The following is a 14,197-nucleotide window of genomic DNA, read 5'->3' as shown; positions in this document are numbered from 1 at the left end:
GACTGAAAAAGAGATGAGGTGGGGACAAAGGCTTCTCCATCTGGGAAGTTATTGAGCAGTTGGAGTCTAGGAACAGATAGTTTAGTGGCAGCTGTCTGCCCCTGGCTCCCTGAAAAATTAATCACTGCAGATAAATGCATAAAAAAGACAACACCTTGGGCTCGATCTGTTTCCCATTGACGCTGGTGGCAAAATTCCCATGTCTTATTTCTACCCACCATCCAATCTGTGCTCTGAGACCCAGATGTGCTCACAGCAATCCTGGTGTTGGGTTAGAACAAATGTGCCAGCGCCACAGATTTGCCTAGCAATGCCTGTGGGGAAAATCCACTGTATCCAGTCCCTACCACTGTATGCTCATGCCTTGGTCCCTTTACATTGTGCAGAAAGAACTCCCAGCATCTGAGCCCTTGCAAAATCAAGCCTGCAGGCGCTAATGGGCACAAACATGGGCAGTGCATACTGAGCAATATGCTTTTATTCTTTGTGTTACAAAACCAGACTTAAAGAACAGTCCCACAAGGAAATGGAGATGTGGTGGTACCGAGGAACCTCGCTATCAGCCTTTCCTGGCATTCAACAAATTATACTTGCAACACTAGAACTCAGTTAATACAGGAGGAAAATCACTTGTCTAAGATGTTACTGTTTCCAGCAGGCACTGATAAAAGCAATTCCTTGCAAACAATGCGAGAGATTTCTTTCAATGCAAGCACAAGTGAGCGCCAGGAGTAGCCCTTGCAAACATGCCTTGGCTTTGACGTTGTCATTCTATGAATATCTGTATTGATAGAACCAGAAATGTCCATAGAAAATTAACACAAGTGGAACACAGAATGGACAAAGGAAATTTATTTACAAGTAAGATAGAATGAGTACTCCCAGGAAACGCTGAGCAACTGAATTGACTCCAGTTATCATAGCTTTTTCAGTGTTTTCAACATCAGTATTGCACTTGGAAGAAAAATTCTTCCACATCCAGCAGAATGGCACACACACACAGGGCTGAGAATAAAGCCCAGCTAGATGTCTTTCTACACTGATAAATGTAGGTCTTACAATTGCAGCATAAATAACTGTTCTGTGTGAAACTAGCAAATTCCCACTCCATGCCATATGTTTGCATCACCAAGCTGATATAAGTATCTTTGCAGTCTGTACAGGAAAATGATTTTTTCTTTTTTAATGAAAAAGAGAGCGTTTAGCAACATGCAGTTCTGTAGTTACAGGCTGCCGTCAGCTGACATAACTTGTGTGCTGACATTTCCATGGTGTACACTTCACATTCATTGTTACAGATTTTGTTATTTCAGAAAACAAACCAAAACAACACTGTGGCTGCAAAGACAGCACCTGTCAGCAGCATGGACATCTCAAAACAGCCCTGGGGAAGAGTAGGATGGGGGGATCCAGCTGACAGGGCTATGCCAGAGGTGGTCCCACCTCTTGCTTCCCTGTAGCTTGCCCTGTCCTCTCCACAAGCCCATCACTTCTCTTCCTCCCAGCACTGCAATATCAGAACAACCAGGTTCAGCAGCAAGAAGGCTTTTTGGAACTGCAGCCACGTTGCAAGGGACAGAGCCACACAACATGCTATCTGGAGACATAACTTATGTGAATATATATATATATATATTTTAAGGAGCAATATAATTAAGGAGCTGAATATTATTTTTCATGCTAATAGAAGGGAAATGAGTGTTGGATTAGGTAAGCTTAAAAATAGCCACTATATTGGTTATCAGATAAAATGTGGTTTCAGGAGGAACAATTTTTCCTTGTACACACAGCAGTAATACCCAGCACCTACTGAAGCCAGAAAGCCTTTGCCATTGAATCAGCAGGTCGGGGTTTCCCTCTGTGTATACAGCAGATCATAAACATCTCATAAATGACTGCAATCAAATCCAAATAAATATATTTAATAGACCAATCTTCTCAAGATTGATTCTGAAGAAGCTCTATAAAGAGATACGTGCCTGTACATATAAAAGAAAGCAGAAAACCAGGCTTTTCCTTCATGTTTTAAATTACTGAATTCTCCAGACTGGTGCCTTTGATTTAATCTACGAGGCTGAATTTGCAGATCGCCTAAAGAGAAATGAATATTCGTCATCTGTTCCAGTAACACTTTTAACGTACTGTCTTTTTTGGTGAAGATGTTAAGATTTGTGTATAGTTTTTATCTCCGATTGTAAAAGCAAATTTGTTTTGAATGACAAGTAATTCGTTACAGAATACATTTTTTTTGCCCCTCCTTGAGCCATCTCTTCAGTCGTTTCAGAGCATTACTCTAGCCAAAGCATCAAATCCACTCTCCTATTTATTGCACCATGCAGTTCTGTGTTTCGCTCTGGCAAGCTTCCTGCTGAATTAATTTGACATTCACTGATCAATCAAACTGTCTCATTACTACCTTCTGCCTGCCTTGTCATCATGGTCCACTGTTGACAAGAGTAAGAAACGAACATCCACAAGGTCACCTTCAGAAAACCTTTTATTTAATTGTAGCAGCCCTACCACAAAGCCCTGGGGCTATACATTTTCCTGTATGTATCTCCCTCCCTTTTACATGGGCAGTGAATTATGTTATGTAGGTTCATGCAGTTCACAGATGGAGTGACTCCAGCAGAGTTATTTAAGCAGTGGCCTTAGTAATTACACTGTGCGTTCGTATAAGGAGGATTGTTATATTTCAAAAGCCACAAGAATGGCAGGCCAAGGGGGTCATTCAGAGGAAGCCATTCAGAAAGGGGTGCTGGGGTAAAATGGCAAAATCCTCACAGGGTATTACTTGTGTTCATTATGAACTGGTTCCCAAGAAAGCCACTTTCCATTTTACATAGCAAATTATTCTAATTAATTACCGTTTATGCAAAGTGCTAATCAATGTGGTGAAGTTTGCCATACAGACAGTGGCATTGCTCACCACTGCTCACCTCCTCACAGAGGATTTCCAAATTCTGTTTGCCTGAATTAAGTTCACGTGTAGCAATTATTAGAAAATACTTAGGGAAATGAAATCTGTATGTCCTGCACAAGAATCAGTATTTCAGCGGTGCTATCTGTTCTTCTGATATTTCTGAGCTGTCATAAATTCTCCATAGGAGGTATTCAGTTTGTCTTTAGGCTCTCCTGGATATTTTGTGATAGGGCCATTCTAGGGTGATAGGGTTCACATTTTGCACAAATGGTTAGTGCTTCCTAGAAATACACACTACAGGAAATGTAACTGAATTCCTTCATATTCTCCTGAGACAAATATAGCAAAGTTTGGGATATCTTTAGTTCCACATATTTGAAGATTGTAGCTTAGGAATATCCTAACATTTACTGTCACCTGGGATCAATCTGACATTTATCCGTATACTCCACCAAGTTCCAAGGAAGCACAATTAACTCTGACCAATTTTGTCTGAAAAAACTGATGAAAAACAGCTCATAGTAAGGTTTAGGCTTCTGTAGAAAAAAACAAATCTGAAGTAATCAAAATTATTTATTTCAAGATGTTGCCCCCTATGTAGAACAGCCTATCTTGTCTCTCATTTCTTAGAATTTTTAGACAAGAAAATTTAGCAATTAAGCCAAGCAGTAATTTCTATGTTGCATATAATAACTTCTCTGTTAACAAAGCATATGCCTGTGTTAGTGTATACACCATGATTGGAGCTCTATGTGTGTACATACAGCAGCACCCACATCCCAACGTCACAGATGTGCAGATGATTAATCACTAATGACACAACCAGGGGCACAACGTGGAAACTCCATCACTGCCACAAAGTGAGTTAAGAACTTCTTACAAGAGAGAAGCTGTGCAATGAATGGGGTGGATGTTTCAACAAGTCAAAGTCATAAGACACCATGGGACCAGTTTATTAGGTACTTATAAACCAAAGGGTGTCATTAGCTTTAAGAGGAAAGCTCACTTTGCAATAAAACACGAGCCATCAAACTGGAGACTGGAGAGTTAAAGGAGTTATTAAAAGGATAGGAAGTAGGCTGGCAGCAAGTGTTGCAGTGTATTTCCTGAATGCAAAGGGGAATTAAAGCATTGCTACTCTTGTCTCAGAGGAGAAGCTGTTGGCTTTAAAGGAATTTGTAGAAACATACAGTTGGGCTTATGCAAGGTATAGATGAGGCAGAGTTAATATTAGACCAGTGGAGACAAAGCTGAAAAAAACCAGGAATAATCAATGAAAAAAAAATATTATAATACTAACAAACACAGAATTAATTATAACCAGGAAAAAAAGGTGTTGTTTTTTATTTTTATAGGGGGGGGGGAGCAGGGCAGCATGTCTTTTATTGTACAGAGGAGGGAAAAAATATATACTTTGCCATTCAGTTTAGTGTATATTGCAACACATATTTTCTGCCCTCAAATAAGCTGCTGAACGCTTCATACCACAGACTCCACAAAATAAATCAATGTAAACCAACACTAACATTGGGCACCCACTCTCACACCTTCCCATAGATCTCTACTGCCAAACTACAGTGCGATACTGCCAGGACAGTTCCCAGAGACAAGACTAACATAAGGAAGAAATAAACAGATCTCTGTACGCTGTACTGCATTTTCATGTGCCATTCTTAGTAACAATTTAGAGTTCACCCAAATTTGGAGGCTTCCATCTTTTCTGCACACAGACAGATTCCTCTTACCTAACTGATCAGAAAAGGTTTTGAGGACATCATTCCTAAAGGGCATGGAATAAACTTGTTAATCTTTTACTAAAAATGAAAGAAAAAGGGTCATGTGATACTTAAAATAAGCTTAAACATGAAAGAAAATTGGGCTTGAGCATCTCATAGTGTTGCAGTATTCTGAAAATACCTTGCAAATTCAAGGACTGACTCATTTGTGATTTTAAACTGCTAATAGTTTAGACAAGCTTGGTTGCCTAGAGGGAATGGCCTCAAGTTGTGCCAAGAGAGGATCAGGTTGGATATTAGGAAAAATTTCCTCTCTGAAAGAGTGGTCAGGTGCTGGAACGAGCTGCTAAGAGAGGCGGTTGAGTCACTGTCCCTGAAGGTGTTCAAGAAACGTTTAGATGTTGTAGTAAAGGTCATGGTTTTGTGGGAAAATATTGGTTGTAGGTGGACCGTTGGAGGTCTTGGTATTGTTGGAGGTCTGGTATTGGAGGTCTTTTCCAACCTTGGTGATTCAGTGATTCTATGATTTTCAAACTTTGAGCAGCTGAGATAGATATCTAGGTAGGCAATGGAGAAAGGAGAGAGAGGCAGAGGTTACTTCCAAATGTGACACAGGACATTGCTCTCACTCAGCCCACAGTTCTGTTGAAGAGTGTAGAAGGCTTCTAGCTTTCATACCCTGAAAAGAAAAACATCTCTAAATGAGATGTTATGGTGTCTATATTGCTCAACAGAAATTACTGATTTGCTCCCAAGAAGTTTTAATTGATGGTACAGAGTGCTATTAATAGTACTATGGCAAGCATCTACGGCACGCTGCGATTTGCATCCCCTTCTTCCTCAGTACTGTGCGAATTCTCCAGACTGACTGATACTCTGGTTAGGAGTTGCTGTGTGGTCTGCCAAAGTCATTTCAAAGGTTTGTTCACCCTTAGTAAAGGAAAGCCTCTCCAGCCCTGGATTACAGGTTACAAGCCCCTGGCTCCCAGCCCCACACCCCAAGCATTAAGCTAAAACTCATTAATTCAAGCAGAAGTGCTAGAGTACAATCATGTTTTCACTGGGTGCCAAGAGAGATGTTTGTTGACATCAAGGGAATGCTTGAATTTTGTTTCCTACAGTTAAAGCTATAATAAACTGAGAATCCTCTTATTTCCCTTCTTATTTACAGTACTGAGCTGCAAGACAGATGGTAAGAACCATACACTAAAAAGAAAAGGGTAGTTTTAATTGGCATTTCTGTTAAAAGGATTACTGTTTGATAAAGGCTTGTATTTTTTCTTGCTGAAGGGAGGAAATTAGATCTTTGATGAAGGTTTAGGATTATGACTGAAGAAAGTATATATTTCATCCTTGGGATGGATGGTTTATTTACAGCTGGCTGTGTAGCATTAGTTTAACAATTACCTCTCAAAAAGTGATTTACCTACGTGAAGGGAAAAAAAACAACAACACTGTTTTTATTGTCTCTAATGATTAGTTTTCACAGTTCTTGTTACTTCCAGCTGCAATAAAATAGTTCTAGTGATGTACATTTCAATGTGCCGAGGAAGGTTTTATTGCTGTCCGCACAGACAGCACACATCTTCTCTCCATCTTTCGTTTTGCCTGAAATTCTTCCTAGAATATTAGATATTAATAATTATAAGAGAAATTTTTTAATACCCAACAGATTAATCTATGTATCTTTATAAAGGTATATATTTACATTAAAAACAAAGCAAGTAAGAAACTGACATTGCCATTAAATTCAACAGCCAAAAACACTGAATTAATCTCTCTGAAATTAAAGACAATCTTTCATCCATGGTCTGGATAGGAAAAATGTACAATATATTGACATTAAGTCAAGTATCAGTAACACTTCTGAGAGTGTCACCATTTCAGTAACTTTTGAAGTGTAGTGCTTTCTATCTGGGAATAATTTCTTACAATCTTCCTTATTTTTTCCCTCTTCAGCTCCATACCGTTGAAGTGTTGATAAGTTAAGTCCTTGATATGGCAAAGGTTGTAAGCATGTGATTAACATTAAAACGGCTTGTCAGCAGTCTCAAAGTGGATTTCATCATGGGACTACCGAGGTGCTTAATGTTCAGCAGGAATTAAGTGCTCTGCCAGTTAGAAGGCCTGTGCGCCATGTTGTGCGTATATTACTGCTGTAAGTTAAATTACCACAGTCTATAAAGCACCTTGTAGTCCATTTCTTCTGCATGAAAGGATCTATGCAGAATAAATTGCAGTTTCTGAAACGTAAACACCCGCCCCAAAGCGATTATGAAAAAAAAGCAGGAAAATCATTGTAGATGTAATTCCATTCCACTTCAGTATCTCAGTACTCGAGTATTCTGTTTGTATCAGATGATTCTATCTGGCTAATTTTCAGGACTCACCAGTGACAATTACTAGCAAAATGTCAAAATAAGAGGAAGTTCACAGCAGGGGAATCACGTCATTCAGTAGTTAAATCTAAATATATAGCTCAGATTTTATGTTGAAGATCAATGTAAGAAACCTTCCAAATAAGCATATTCCTAATCTGTGAGCAACCTCCTTCAGAACGAGCTCAGAATGTGTTAGAAGAAAGAAAGGAACAAATATCTATGCTAATACAGTCTTCAAAACCACATTTCAAGGAGTATAAAAGCATGTCAAATTCCTCCATATTTTTAGCTGGCCTACAAGGAAATCGCATTAGTAAGTGGCATAAAATCATTCCATTTTGATCAGGAACCTGACCCCTTGTTTTCAGTTGTGTCAGAATTGAGAGCTCAAAAGGCCAATTGGAAAAGATGGCACCCTAGAGACAGGCAGATCACATATTTTTTTTATCAATCAAATGGTCTTTCATTTGTGTTCAGGTGTGCTGTACTCCAGAGTGTGGCTTGAATTAGAATCCCTGTTATAAATTTACCTTCAGCATGTGACAGGTGAACTACATTTTCATGCAAGAATTATGAGTTTTCCCCTGATCGAACACACTGTTCCTTGGATCATCCAAAATGCCTTAGAACTAAGCAGAAAAATTTGACTACAGACCTTATAGACCTACTGATGTGTTCCAAGATACTGCGAGGTAGCAATGACCCCCATAAAGCATAAAGTAACTTTCCTAACACAGGTGAAGCCCTACCTGCATACTATGAATCAGGGCAGCACAGACTGATGTGCCAGTTAGCATCACCCATGTGGTTCCCTGAAGAAGTAAAGGGTAAAATGCTTTGTGGCTATGTTTGCTCTATTTGGCATCTGACAAGGTTTTCAGATAAATGTTTGGCTGATGCAATGCTGCATTCAATTCCACGTATGTGTACATCAGTTTTGCTCTTTATAATTAAAGACAACAAAGGGAATTGGCTGAAATCACAGTTTTCTTCAGACATACTTAGAGAAAGCACCCAAATAATTGCAGAAACCATCTGTAGCTCAAAACTTGCAGTAATACTGAAAGGACCCACAGTGCTGACTTTCCCCATGGCCAGAAGCTGCGGTTAACTGGATTATGATTAGGTCACAGGGACTCCTTTCTTGGCATCTGTGCTCCTTCCCTTGGGTGCTCCCTGTGCAGGCACCCACACATACCCCAATGCCTGGGGGAGCAGCTTGCATCCCAAAATGCAGACTGCAAAATCAACACTTAAAATGTGGCTGCAGATGGCAAAAGAAATTAAGGGTCATGTTCAAGGAGAAGAAGTTATTTATGGACAATATTGAAAATAGATGGAGAGCTCATGAAGTAGATACATATAAGGGCTCTTCCAGATGGCCAGGGCTGGAGAAGAAGAAATTCAAACACCAGCAGCTGTGGGACTTGTAAGGGAATTCAGATGAAGTTTCTGGTAAAATCAGGGCATGAGTCCATGAGAGAGGAATTCAGACCTTTGTCTGCTGGGAAGTTTCATTGACAACAATCTGATATTCAGTCTTTGTGGCTATAAAATCTGATCCATTTCTCTAAGCACTAAACTGAAAAGAGATAAAATGATATGGTATTTAGGCAGTAACATTACTGATTATGGGTAGGTGGGAAATTGCCATTAATTTCTCCTTTTGGTTATCAGGAATAGATATATGTAACATATAGATAGATAGATGCATAAGAATCTTTGCACCTGGTCCGTGGGAGCATTACAAACTTGTAAATATCATTTAGTGATATTTAATAAACCAGCCAGAGTTAGACAAAAATAAACAGCACCAGTGTGAAAGAAAGCAAGCATTTTCATTAAACAACATCTCTGAAATCAGTTTCTTAAATAAGCAAAACCCCCAGTACCTTGGCATGCAAGCTGGTATTTTGCTTGGCACACTATCTGGATTGCATCTCTTGGGCAAGGAAGAAAACTTTGGTTCTTCGTATAAGAATTATATGAGACTTAGCATCAATCGATTATTTTTACATATGTATCTTATCTGCAAATATATGTGTATCTGTGAATATATATATTTAAATGCTTCAAAAAATACTCATCTACACATTTCAAATAAGTGCACATATATACACACATTTATGCATAAGCTAGATTTTCAAGCCTGTTCCCAAGCTACCACTGGAAAGGAATGCTGCTACATTTTCAAAGCTTGGCCTCTCATCACAGGCTTCTTCCCTTTGAAGCTTTTAAAAAGTTAGAAAAGCAATTTTAAAACACTGTGGTTATATTATCAGGATGAGAAAAATCACCATAGATCTACATTCACAATAATATAAAAAGTCATAGATTGTTTAGTTAAATTTGTATTTACTTAAAGCCTAAAAATCCCTAAGTTTACTATGAACCTACTTGGGATCACAAGACTACATGGCTATTGACCTGCACAGGGCTTTGATGTTGCTCACTGTTGCTTCTACTGCATTACTGTTGCCTTAGCTATTGACATAATAATGTATACAACCTACATGCTGTAATATTACTTCTGAATATCCACACACTATTAACTGAATCACACCAATACAGGATAGTTGCTGAGCTGAGGTGTGTCTGCTCAGCTAACTTTCTAGAAATATGAAGTAAAACAGAGACAAAAGACACAGACACCTCAATCCAGGTTAATTCAGACAGTAAGAAGTACCCAGATATGAAGCCCCTCTCTCTGTTTCCTCTTTGTGAATTATTTGCAAGAAGATTGTCTTTTAACTCAATATATTTCTTGTGCACTGCCATTTACCATTTAATTTCTGTAAATAGTTTGTGGTAGTTTATTACTGAAGGAGGAGCTGCTGGAAGACAGAAGGGGCGAGGTTAGCATGCGTTCAGCAGAGGCCAGGCAATCTTCCTATCGGTTTTATGCTCATTTTTCCAAGTTAAACACTTTTCTCAGAGTTCTAGCACAGCCCAACATACTTTACCATTCACACAAATGCTCTGTTTCTTTGTAGGGACTGCAAAGGGTTACAGCTTTTGCTGCTTCCCCACTCAGCCCTCATCTGTGACCTTGGTCAAGTCTATCAGGAATCACTTGCATATTTCAGTTTTTAAATACATTTAAAGACTTTAACCTCATGGCAAATCTATATCACAGATAATATCCAACACGCTGATCTCCGAGCTGAGGTCAAGTAGCAGAATTAACCCTGCTCCCAGTGCCTGCTGACATGGCCGTGCTCCTGCTGGGACCCAGCCAGCTCCCTGAGTGCACTTGAGGGAACAGATCCCAGTGCCCTGACCATCCCCACCAAGAAGAGTGGGGACAGGAGATCCTCCTGAATTATGGAGCAGAGGAGGCTGAGGCTCCAGTGGTATGGAAATCAAAGCACCACAAATTTTCTACTTTCTGTTATGTATTACATCATTCCATTATGTTGTTCCAGTTGCTATTAGTAATTTAATTAACCATAAAGATATACATGCATAAATCTGTAAAGAAAAGCAGTACTTTGCTACAACAGAGATCACTTAAACAAACGAACAACAAACAAACACCTCAATTAACACATTAAAACATTCATCTAATTGTAATCTTTTATTCTTAAGCAGGCCAGAATCTCAGCTAACCGATAGAAATACACTGCTGCTGAGCAGTGCAGGAAAACTGAGTTACTCCAGTTCAAATTCTTCCTAATTATTTGAAGCTGTTGAACATGGCACTCACACACTCTCTGATGGACAAAAGCTCTGATCCAGAAAACATTTTGAGGACAGAAAGCAGAAAGGTCCCACAGCCATGCTGGGGTTCTGCCAAAGCAAGTATAGCAGTGGTGTGCAGCCGGGAAGGCCAAGCTTAGAAGACATCAGACTCCCTGAGAAAGTCATAGTGTAAAATTAATTTAAATACATGTGTTCCAAGGATGCCATATAAAGTTGATAGCATGGCCTCATATATAAAATCTAAAATGAACTAGAAGAAAAACATGACATGATTTATTTTTTCTCCCCTAAGATGACAAGACTAGATCCCTTGTCACTTCAGCTGTTTACAAGACCTGTCTTTTCTGCTATATTTTAAGTGAGCAGCTAACCAAATAAACATGCTAAAAGACTGTTTTTGCATTTCCTATTTAACAAAAGCTTACACAGCAATTTAACCATAGGAAGTCGTCCAAACTCCCTCAGTCCTCTGTTCTTCAGAGAGATGCCAAGGTCATTAGGTGCCAACAGATACATTTACAGGAATGGCTATAGTGGCTGTGCTCCTAGGGAACTGGATGCCCAGCTTAATTACTGATCTTCAAAATTGCTATCTCTATCTTAAGATGTTTCTATAACCTTGAAAATTTGGCCTCAAACTACTCCTGAAAATGGGATTTAGAGACATAATATACTGTTGGCATTTAATCTTGCATCTCAATACAGAAGAATGAGCACCTATTATTGAGTAATTAAGAAAAAGGCATGAATTATTCAGGGCAGTTCTGTTTCCCTTTCCAAAGGAAGCATTTACATCAGAAATCCGAGGCTGCAGACAAACAGGCTTGTGTCCTGCTGAGTTAGAGTCACCCAAAGCTGTTGGAGAGCTATTGCTGTCACCACCTCCCTCCTGGCACCCTTGAAAACATTCATGGAGGTGGGTGCTCCCAGGAGGAAGCTCAGGGGCTTGTTTTAAGAGAGGGAGTTTCTTCAGCTGAGTCTTCTCTTCTAAATCTCCTGTTTGATAGTTCTATTTCTCCTTAGAACCCAGAGAGTCTACATGGACTTAAAATCTTCTGTCTGGAGATAAGACTGCTGTGTAACCACCGAACCTTTGTTGGAAAGTGTACCACCAACCCTACTGTATTCCCGTGTTTAGAAAGTTTAAGGAAATATGAGCCAGAATCTAACATCCATTCCAGCCATAGCAGTCCTGTCCTGATGTACATTTGGATTCTAAAAACTTTATTCAGCTGATGAGCTGGAAAATTTGGCCATGGACATCGTTCACCCTGAGGTGACAGCAGCCCCACAAACTCCTGCATGATGGGCCATGTAGGAGAGTCCCAAGTCATGCCCTACTGCTGCTCGCCTCTCACCCACCCAAGCTTCTCCAGATCTTGCTGTAACAGCAATGGGAAGCACTTTTCTCACTCCTCTCCTCTGGCAAAGACAAACAAAAAGGTCCTAGAGCAGCTCTTAAAATAGAAGCTTTTTCCTCTCCTCACCTACTGCCTTGATGACTTATGCTGATATTTAATTAATTTTCTAAGGTTAGTTGATGTCGGGGCCTGGAATCAAAGCAATTAAACTGTTTGCTCTCCTGCTAAAACAAACCATGTATGTAAGGTGAGCTGCCAAGTTGGGTATTCATGACATTTGATAATTTCTGTGGTTGCCATGCCCCTACCCCTCACTGTGCACCTCCAAGAGCTGGCTCCACCGGTGGGGCTGCACCAGGGGTTCAGAGGTGGCATGGAAGATAAAAGAAAGAAACCCTGCTAACTTTGTTTTTACGGACGACTTTTCCTGTCCTTACTGTGAACTTGACTATCTGGTATTTTAATTTTAAAGCCCAGCTCTTGAAGTCAAGTGATTAGATACAATATCTTGCCTTTGACAAGAAAGCTTTCATGGGTTCAAAGATGAACTTGAAAATGAAAGCAGATTAAAGCCGGAAGGGTCAAATACAAGGATGGAAATAAAAGTTACCTGACACAGGCTTCTTTTTAAAGATCACACACATTTAAACCAACTGCGTGAATTTTGACTTACATAATTCGGAGGAGCAGGAGCAGAACTTACAGTTTGTGGAGGGACAAAGGTGGCATGTGCTGTTTGAAGCATGGGGAGAAGGGCTTTGCCCAAGGACCCCAGCAGTAGCAGAGCCTGGTGAGGAAAGCTGCCCTCATTAGTCACTATCTGGCCTGTCGTAAATACGAGTAGATAACTCCTGTTGTAAATAGCATACAGCTACCAGCTGTGAGGATTGTATGAAGTCGTTTAAAAGTTAATAGCATTTTATTGAGAGCTTTCTAACGCAAAATCTTTTCATGCTCATCAGGAAAATGACGATGAATTAGAAAACATCCTAACACTGCCGTAAATGGAAAATCAGAATGCAGCTCGTGAACATCATATGGTCACAGCTTGACAAATCCCTCAGCACACTGATGTGGACAGATCATGCTAATTATTGCTTGGATTTTTTATCATTCCCAAGAATTTCTGAATTTTGCTCTTCTTGTTAATGAATCTAGAGTTACTGTTGAGTGATCCAGAAGCTTTTCAGAAATCAGACATAAAAATATCTCAGAAGGAACTCCAAAGCACTGGAGAATTACTAGATGTAATCTAGGCAGTGGCTAGAAATGTTATAGCCACAACATTTCATTCCTAGTAGTTGCATTTTAGACTTTATAAGAGATAATAGATTAGAGCCTATTTAAATTATTATACGGGATACGAAATTAAGATAGCTTTGACAGTGCATCCCCAGACACACAATTTTAAGTAATTTTTTTCAAATCACAGAGTTATTGGCTGTAAAAGATTTATGTGACCCACTAACCTATGCAGTGTCATGCATTTTATCCAATTAAGTCAGTGTCAGTCAGCCTGCTGGATGGCTTATTTACCAATAAATTCTCTTTATCGATCAGAAAAGCAAAAGGAGATATGAAAAAAAAAGCCAGGAATTTTCTAAATAAAGCAGTTACTTCAAAAATGGTTTTAACGGATTTACAATAGCAACATTCAGATCCTTAGTGGCCCTGGAGCACAGAGCCCCATTGTGGGAGACAATATTCCAGGCACAACCAAGATTTGGAAAACACTTTGAGAAACAGTCTCCACCTCCTCTTTTAAGGATCTTCCCCAGTTCTGACCTGGAACCACAAGCACAGCATCCCAGTCATGCCTTCAGTGTTTTCATGCTATACCTAGTTCAACCTTGCCTTCAACATCTCCATGTTATACCTAGTTCATCCATAGCAAGCTAGGCATGAAGCTGGCCTAGCTTGCTATGGATGAACTAGGTATAACACAGAGATGTAACGAGGCCATGAACAGGTCTCCGACAAAGCACTGCTGTTGAGCTCTCTATGGCTCGTTCAGGGAGTTCACCATGCAGAAGCAGGAGGCTGCAGATGCAAAACCTGCTGATTGCCTTTCCTCTAGATGGGAAGACTGCTTTA

The 14,197-nt window shown here is 39.7% G+C and overlaps 1 protein-coding gene across 1 annotated transcript in view; it reads right to left on the bottom strand.

Annotated features, from left to right (window-relative positions):
- TAFA1 (TAFA chemokine like family member 1) overlaps positions 1-14,197 on the bottom strand; it is a 196,099-nt gene that overhangs the window by 95,277 nt on the left and 86,625 nt on the right. The window lies entirely within an intron of this gene.

The sequence above is a fragment of the Cyrtonyx montezumae genome, unplaced genomic scaffold, assembly GCF_038088225.1.
Source record: "Cyrtonyx montezumae isolate F1298 unplaced genomic scaffold, pur_monq_1.0 scaffold_6, whole genome shotgun sequence".
NCBI classification, from domain to species: domain Eukaryota; kingdom Metazoa; phylum Chordata; class Aves; order Galliformes; family Odontophoridae; genus Cyrtonyx; species Cyrtonyx montezumae.
The sequence above is the reverse complement of the archived record's forward strand: the minus strand, read 5'-3'. Positions and strand labels throughout refer to the sequence as shown.